General features: G+C 40.4%; 1 long non-coding RNA gene across 1 annotated transcript; it reads left to right on the top strand.

Annotated features, from left to right (window-relative positions):
• The first annotated feature begins 3,593 nt into the window (after positions 1-3,593).
• Positions 3,594-6,348, top strand: LOC140186777 (uncharacterized). Its single transcript, XR_011882941.1, has 3 exons — positions 3,594-3,961; positions 4,311-4,356; positions 4,476-6,348. It is a non-coding gene; the product is annotated as an uncharacterized lncRNA (long non-coding RNA).
• The last annotated feature ends 1,600 nt before the right edge of the window (positions 6,349-7,948 follow it).

Raw genomic sequence — 7,948 nt, 5'->3', positions numbered from 1 at the left:
TTATAGCGAGAGGATTCGAGTACAGGAGCAGGGAGGTACTACTGCAGTTGTACAAGGCCTTGGTGAGACCACACCTGGAGTATTGTGTGCAGTTTTGGTCCCCTAATCTGAGGAAAGACATCCTTGCCATAGAGGGAGTACAAAGAAGGTTCACCAGATTGATTCCTGGGATGGCAGGACTTTCATATGAAGAAAGACTGGATGAACTAGGCTTGTACTCGTTGGAATTTAGAAGATTCAGGGGGGATCTTATTGAAATGTATAAAATCCGTCCCCCTAGGATTCAAGTGTAACCCGTCCTTTTTGTACAGGTCACGCCTGCGCCAAAAGAGGTCCCAATGATCCAAAAACTTGAATCCCTGCCTCCTGCTCCAATCCCTCAGCCACGCATTTATCCTCCACTTCATCCCAGTGAGATGGAGGAACTGAGCGAAATACATGTTAGTAGGGAAGTGGTGTTAGGTAAATTGAAGGGATTAAAGGCAGATAAATCCCCAGGGCCAGATGGTCTGCATCCCAGAGTGCTTAAGGAAGTAGCCCAAGAAATAGTGGATGCATTAGTGATAATTTTTCAAAACTCATTAGATTCTGGACTAGTTCCTGAGGATTGGAGGGTGGCTAATGTAACCCCACTTTCTAAAAAAGGAGGGAGAGAGAAACCGGGAATTATAGACCGGTTAGCCTGACGTCGGTGGTGGGGAAACTGCTGGAGTCAGTTATCAAAGATGTGATAACAGCACATTTGGAAAGCAGTGAAATCATCGGACAAAGTCAGCATGGATTTGTGAAAGGAAAATCATGTCTGACGAATCTCATAGAATTTTTTGAGGATGTAACTAGTAGAGTGGATAGGGGAGAACCAGTGGATGTGGTATATTTGGATTTTCAAAAGGCTTTTGACAAGGTCCCACACAGGAGATTAGCGTGCAAACTTAAAGCACACAGTATTGGGGGTAAGGTATTGATGTGGATAGAGAATTGGTTAGCAGACAGGAAGCAAAGAGTGGGAATAAACGGGACCTTTTCAGAATGGCAGGCAGTGACTAGTGGGGTACCGCAAGGTTCAGTGCTGGGACCCCAGTTGTTTACAATATATATTAATGACTTGGATGAGGGAATTAAATGCAGCATCTCCAAGTTTGCGGATGACACGAAGCTGGGTGGCAGTGTTAGCTGTGAGGAGGATGCTACGAGGATGCAGGGTGACTTGGATAGGTTGGGTGAGTGGGCAAATTCATGGCAGATGCAATTTAATGTGGATAAATGTGAAGTTATCCACTTTGGTGGCAAAAATAGGAAAACAGATTATTATCTGAATGGTGGCCGATTAGAAAAAAGGGAGGTGCAACGAGACCTGGGTGTCATTATGCACCAGTCATTGAATGTGGGCATGCAGGTACAGCAGGCGGTGAAAAAGGCAAATAGTATGCTGGCATTTATAGCGAGAGGATTCGAGTACAGGAGCAGGGAGGTACTACTGCAGTTGTACAAGGCCTTGGTGAGACCACACCTGGAGTATTGTGTGCAGTTTTGGTCCCCTAATCTGAGGAAAGACATCCTTGCCATAGAGGGAGTACAAAGAAGGTTCACCAGATTGATTCCTGGGATGGCAGGACTTTCATATGAAGAAAGACTGGATGAACTAGGCTTGTACTCGTTGGAATTTAGAAGATTGAGGGGGGATCTGATTGAAACATATAAAATCCTAAAGGGATTGGACAGGCTAGATGCAGGAAGATTGTTCCCGATTTTGGGGAAGTCCAGAATGAGGGGTCACAGTTTGAGGATAAAGGGGAAGCCTTTTAGAACTGGGATTAGGAAAAACTTCTTCACACAGAGAGTGGTGAATCTGTGGAATTCTCTGCCACAGGAAACAGTTGAGGCCAGTTCATTGGCTATATTTAAGAGGGAGTTAGGTATGGCCCTTGTGGCTAAAGGGATCGGGGGTATGGAGAGAAGGCAGGTACAGGGTTCTGAGTTGGATGATCAGCCATGATCATACTGAATGATGGTGCAGGCTCGAAGGGCCGAATGGCCTACTCGGGTACCTATTTTCTATGTTTCTGTATCTTCTCCAAAGCTTCCAAATTTCTCCTATATTGGGGAGACCGGAATTGAAAGTATTACTCGAGATGTGGTCTAACCAGAGAAAGATTAGCTTTATTTGTCACAGGTACAATGAAACACGTCATGTCATTGTCACATGTCATTTTTGCATCAATGATCAACACTGTTTGAGGAATATGATGGTGCACCCTGCAAGCATAACCATGCCTTCTGTGCCAACATAACACACTCAATTTATTAACCCTAACTCTACATCTCTGGAATGTGGGATGAAACCAGAGATCCCGGAAGAAACATGGGGAGAATGTATAGACAGCAGCAGGAATCAAATTCCAATTGGTGATTGATGGTACTGTTAAGTAATTATGCTAACCACTATTATGTTACTGAACTGTGTTATTTGCAGTTTTGTAAACTTGCAATGTAATTCATGACTCTTGACAAAGAAAGGCAAGCATAACATGGACCTTGTTCACTACCCTGTCAACTTGTGTGGCCACTTTTAGGAAGTAACTGGTTAATAATTGTCCAGGACTAAACAGCTCTTCTGAGGCTTGGTTAAATGAAAATGGAAGGGAATATTATTTGTGTGTCACAACAGGATGATGGGAGTTTAGACTGCCATGGGCTATTTCATGTTTGAGTAAGCAGGGGCGGTTATGTTTTTCTTTACTTCAAAAAATCTTGGAAGAAAATCAAAAAGGAAGATATTGTAGGAGTCTAAGCACTGACAAATGTTGTAATAAAAAGCAGTGATTTGATGTTCAGAGAGAACAACATTGGAAAGAACACATCTGTGGGCTGTGACCGTCACATAACCAAGCCAAAGGGAAGTGTTGTTCTCCATGGACTAAACCCCCATGTTAACCAGCGCCTCCGTGTCTAGAACAATATGGGAATTCGTAAAGCCCTTTAGAGCAGTTTTGACCTTTTGATATTAGGCCCATTTCCAAGTCAACTGACGTAGGCCTCATGGCATGGTCATAAGTTCTGTTATATTTCTAAGAAAGTGACCCTAGGATTTTTATTCATATGGGCGGTAGAAAAATAATGTCCAATATACACGCAATATCAGTATTGTTGTAACAGTTTGTACTGAGATTGGAATAATACATGTGCTTTCTAGATATACAAACATGACATTTGATGTTTTTGCAGCAATGAAGATTTTCATATAAATTACAAACCAAATGTTCAATTATTTGTGTATGAAATTACTGAATTAAGTGAGATTATTTTGGCGATATGCTTACTGTGTGAGTTTGGTTCAGTTAGTTGGAAATTCACTATAGGACGAACGTGGAAACTTTAGAGAGGGTGCAGGGGAGATTTACCAGGATGCTGCCTGGATTGGAGAGCATGTTATATGAGGATAGATTGAGCCAGCTGGGGCTTTTCACTTTGGAGTGAAGGAGGGTGAGAGTTAACTTGTTAGTGGTGTACAAGATGATAAGAGGCATAGACTGAATGGATAGCCAGAAGCTTTTTCCTGAGGGTGATATGGCTAATACCAGGAGCCATGATTTTAAGGTGACCAGAGGGAAGTATGGAAGGGGGGGGTGGGGAATGACAGAGGTAAGTTATTTATACGGAGAGTGATGAGTGCACAGGTGTGATGATAGAGGCAGATACATTGGGAATATTTAAGAATCTCTTAGGTAAGCCCATGGATGATTGAAAAATGAAGGGCTATGTAGGAGGGAAGGGTCAGATAAATCACGAGTAGGTTAAAAGTTCAGCACAACATTGTTGGCCGAAGGGCCTGTATTGTGCTGTAGTGCTGTAGTGCTCTATGTCGGGCCATTCATGGGCTATGCTGACAGGACCTCTGTGGTGGTTCAAAGAACAGCGTTTGCAAACTTAATATTTTTATAGCAAAAGATACAATGGAAATGTGAGTATAAATTTCTTTGTACAAATACTGCTTATGAGTTGGAACTCATTGCTATTTAAGGAAATGAAATCAGTCTATCAGAATCAGAAGCAGGTTTAGTATCACAGGAATATGTTACAAAAATTATTAACTTAGCAGCAATAGTACAATGCAATACAAAATAATATAGAAAAAAGTAAATCATTTCCAGTATACATTTATATTAAATAGTTAAATTAAGAATAGTGCAAAAACAGACATTAAAACAAGTAAATGAGTCGTGTTCATGGGCCCAATGTCTATTTAAGAATCGGATGGCTGAGGGAAAGGATTCCACAAAGGCAGGACTGACTGTTTTTCTTTTATACAGATGGTGGTTATATGGAATGAGCTGCCAGAGGAAGTGGTTTATGCAGGTACAGTACAATTAAAAAAAAGTGTGATATGAGAGGTTTAGATGTGCCAAATGCAGGATACAGTGAACAGCTTTGTTTGTATGCCATTCAGACAGATCATTCCAATAATTCTTTTCCAGAAATCACTCAGCTAGTCACCTGGAAGACGAGCATGATAACTTTAAGCTGGCAATCTTCACCATCACCTCACTCAGTTTTCCTCAAGAGAGGCTCTGAGCTGCATCGTTATTACAACACTGAGAGTCAACTACACTAGGAAGATACCTGCTTGACTTGTCGAGTCACTTTGTCGAACCAGCCAGCCCATCTCAGTCCTCTGCTCTTCTCTGAAGGTCCGCAAATTTTGTTGTCATCAAGTATTTATCTGAAGGTCACAACTGACTCTGCATCCAGAACACTTTCGGACTACACATTGTGGATCAGAACCGTTGACAACAAAAAAAAAACACTATTCTCTTACATCATTCCAGGATCTTTTTGCTTTACATCCGGTTAGTCAATCAGTTAAAATGTCACCAGTTAGTCTGAGGATTCATGGCTGCATCTGGACCAAAGTTCCAGCATTTATTGAAAGAACTACTAATTTAGAATATCAGGTATATCTTGTGTGACCCAAAACTAAAGTTCATTGCTGAGATGACCAGATGATAACTGCTATTTATGTAGCACCTTTAATGTGAAAAAACACATACTTCCTGAGTCAGACAGGAAGTATCATGGACTATATTACGTTAGAAGTAGATTTGGCTGGTACACTGAATATTGGTGTCAATTCTTTAATGTCTTCCATGTTGTCGAGAGTAAAAATGTGATCTGTGAAATAATATGCAATTAAAAGAGAAATTAGTTTTGAAAGATGCATTGGCCTAAAAAAGAAGAAAGAGTGTCTCCCTTTTCTCATATGTGAGAAAAGACTTGAGGGAACATTTTCTGAATGAATTGCTTTTTTTTCTTTAGGAACACCAGCTCTTTATAATACCCTGTTACAGGCAAGTCACATTTTCTGATGAAGAATATTTCCCTACTCAAAATGTATTTGGTTTCCAACTTTGCCTATTTGTAATGACCTGAGACATTATCCATTTGCCTTTCTCCCTTGGCAGATGCTGCCTAACCTCCTGAGTGAAGACATCAAATTGAATCTGTAGAAATGAGTAGAATCAAGTTGACAACATTCCCACCTGATCTTTGTGTTTTCAATTCATTTATCCCTCACTTTATACTGAACACAAACACCAATCATTTTTGTTATGATGTCCAGAATAATCAGAAGTTTGTTAAGCATTCTTATAGACATAGACTCCTCTCAAGAAATTATGTTTTATGGTTGACAGAAGGAATTAATGCTCTGAATCTCCCCAAAATTGCATAGTTACGGCAAAATATATCTGCAAATATACCTCCTGTGGAAGCCAGTTTCCATCCAAACGCTCAAAATAAAGATTCAGAACATTAGCATTCACCCTACAATCTGAAGCCTTTCCACATACTCATGTTCTCTAGGAAAGGAGATACATCCAGATATTTACTGTACCTTAAACCACACAACTTCGTCCAAATGAAAACCCACCTACAACAGTGCCATTTATCACTCTCTTGTAGCAGTGGGTACAAAGCAAATCAAACTGTCTTGTGTTTACACAAAAAAAACCACAGCATTGTCTGAGCCAGCATGGCCTTATGGAACAGATTAGTTTTAAATCTGGATAATAATAATAATGGGAAATTAAGCCAACTTGAAGCTAACTGGTTCATTTTCCTGTCAATCAAATTTAGTCCTACATCTGTTGTTAAGTGACTAAGTATGTACATTTTTTACAATTTATTTGCATCTTCACTCAATTAATTTTTTCTGAAAAAATTGCTCAGCTTTATTTGTGAGAACTTATTGCAGCTCCTGTCTCTTCCAAGCTTTCAGCAGACTGTTTATTATGTAAATTAACTTTGTTAGCTACTCAATATGCTGATGTTCATTAGCCAGATAGCCCACCCACTTCCAACTCTTAGATGATAAAGTTCTGTCAATAAACACTCCAGAGTAATTAAAAAACAATGACCAATTAAATCATATAAACTTGTTTTGCACTTTATTCAGTTTTTCTCCACATTGAGGTGAATAAACCATGGAATGGAGAAACAAGCAACCTGCTGGAGGAACTGAGCTGGTCAAGCAGCATCTATAGGGGTGAAAGAATTGTCGATATTTTGGGGAAGAAACCATGAACCAGTCCTGATGCAGGGTTCTGACCTCAAATACTGACAATCCCTTTCCTCCCAGCGATGCGGCTTGACCTGCTGATTTCCTGCGGCGGTTTATTGGTTGCTCCCGGTTCAAGCATCTGCCGTCTTCTGTCAACAGTGGAATGGGCCTGGACCAGGGACCCAAATTGGCCAGTCATTCCCACTGATCTAAAAACCAAAACACGAGGAAATCTGCAGATGCTGAAAATTCAAGCAACACACATCAAAGTTGCTGGTGAACGCAGCAGGTCAGGCAGCATCTCTAGGAAGAGGTACAGACGAAGGGTCTCGGCCCAAAACGTCGATTGTACCTCTTTCTAGAGATGCTGCCTGGCCTGCTGCATTCACCAGCAACTTTGATGTGTGTTGGTTGATCTAAAAACCAACCATGTGAGACAAGCAACTTTTGTTAATTATCAGCATGACTGGCAAAGAAATCCTTGCTCAAAAATCTGCACTGTCAGCACTTTAAGCAATTTAAACCATTTTTATAATCCTATTTATTTGTACTTATATACATTTTATTCCCTATCAGTCTTTCTAACTTAATTTTTATATAATCCTTTATTCTGTATAATAGTTAAATGTTTTTTTTTGTTGAACTTGGAGCCAACGCAGCACAGCAATTTCCTAATATATGTTTAAATGTGCATGTATGGTGAATAAAGTTGATGCTCAACAAAATCCTAACATCACAGGTGAGTACTCACTTCTAACCTCAGGACTACAGCATGTTATTGACTGCACCTAAGGAGGAATGATAGACCACTAATCATTCCAGACAATAATTGGTATGGGAAATAAACTGCACGAGTGCTTGCTTTCTTCAGATTTAAACATAGAATCTATAAGAAGAAATCTGATGCTGAAATCAGTTTGTATTTACATTGTATGTTCAATCGTAGAACTAAAAAAGATGTGTGCACTAATGATTCAAGGTTCAAGGTCATTTATTGTCATTCTTCAGGACACGAGTGTAAGGGAGAATGAAATGATTTTTAGACCATAAGACAAGACAAAGAAGCAGAAGTCGGCCATTCAGCCCATCGAGTCTGCTCCGCCATTTTATCATGAGCTGATCCATTCTCCCATTTAGTCCCAGTCCCCCACCTTCTCACCATAACCTTTGATGCCCTGGCTACTCAGATACCTATCAATCTCTGCCTTAAATACACCCAGTGACTTAGCCTCCCTGCTGCCCGTGGCAACAAATTCCATAGATTCACCACCCTCTGACTAAAAAAATTTCTTCGCATTTCTGTTCTGAATGGGCGCCCTTCAATCCTTAAGTCATGCCCTCTCGTTCTAGACTCCCTCATCATGGGAAACAACTTTGCCACATCCACTCTGT

The sequence above is a fragment of the Mobula birostris genome, chromosome 23, assembly GCF_030028105.1.
Source record: "Mobula birostris isolate sMobBir1 chromosome 23, sMobBir1.hap1, whole genome shotgun sequence".
NCBI lineage: Eukaryota > Metazoa > Chordata > Chondrichthyes > Myliobatiformes > Myliobatidae > Mobula > Mobula birostris.
This window is presented reverse-complemented; position numbering and strand designations above follow the sequence as displayed.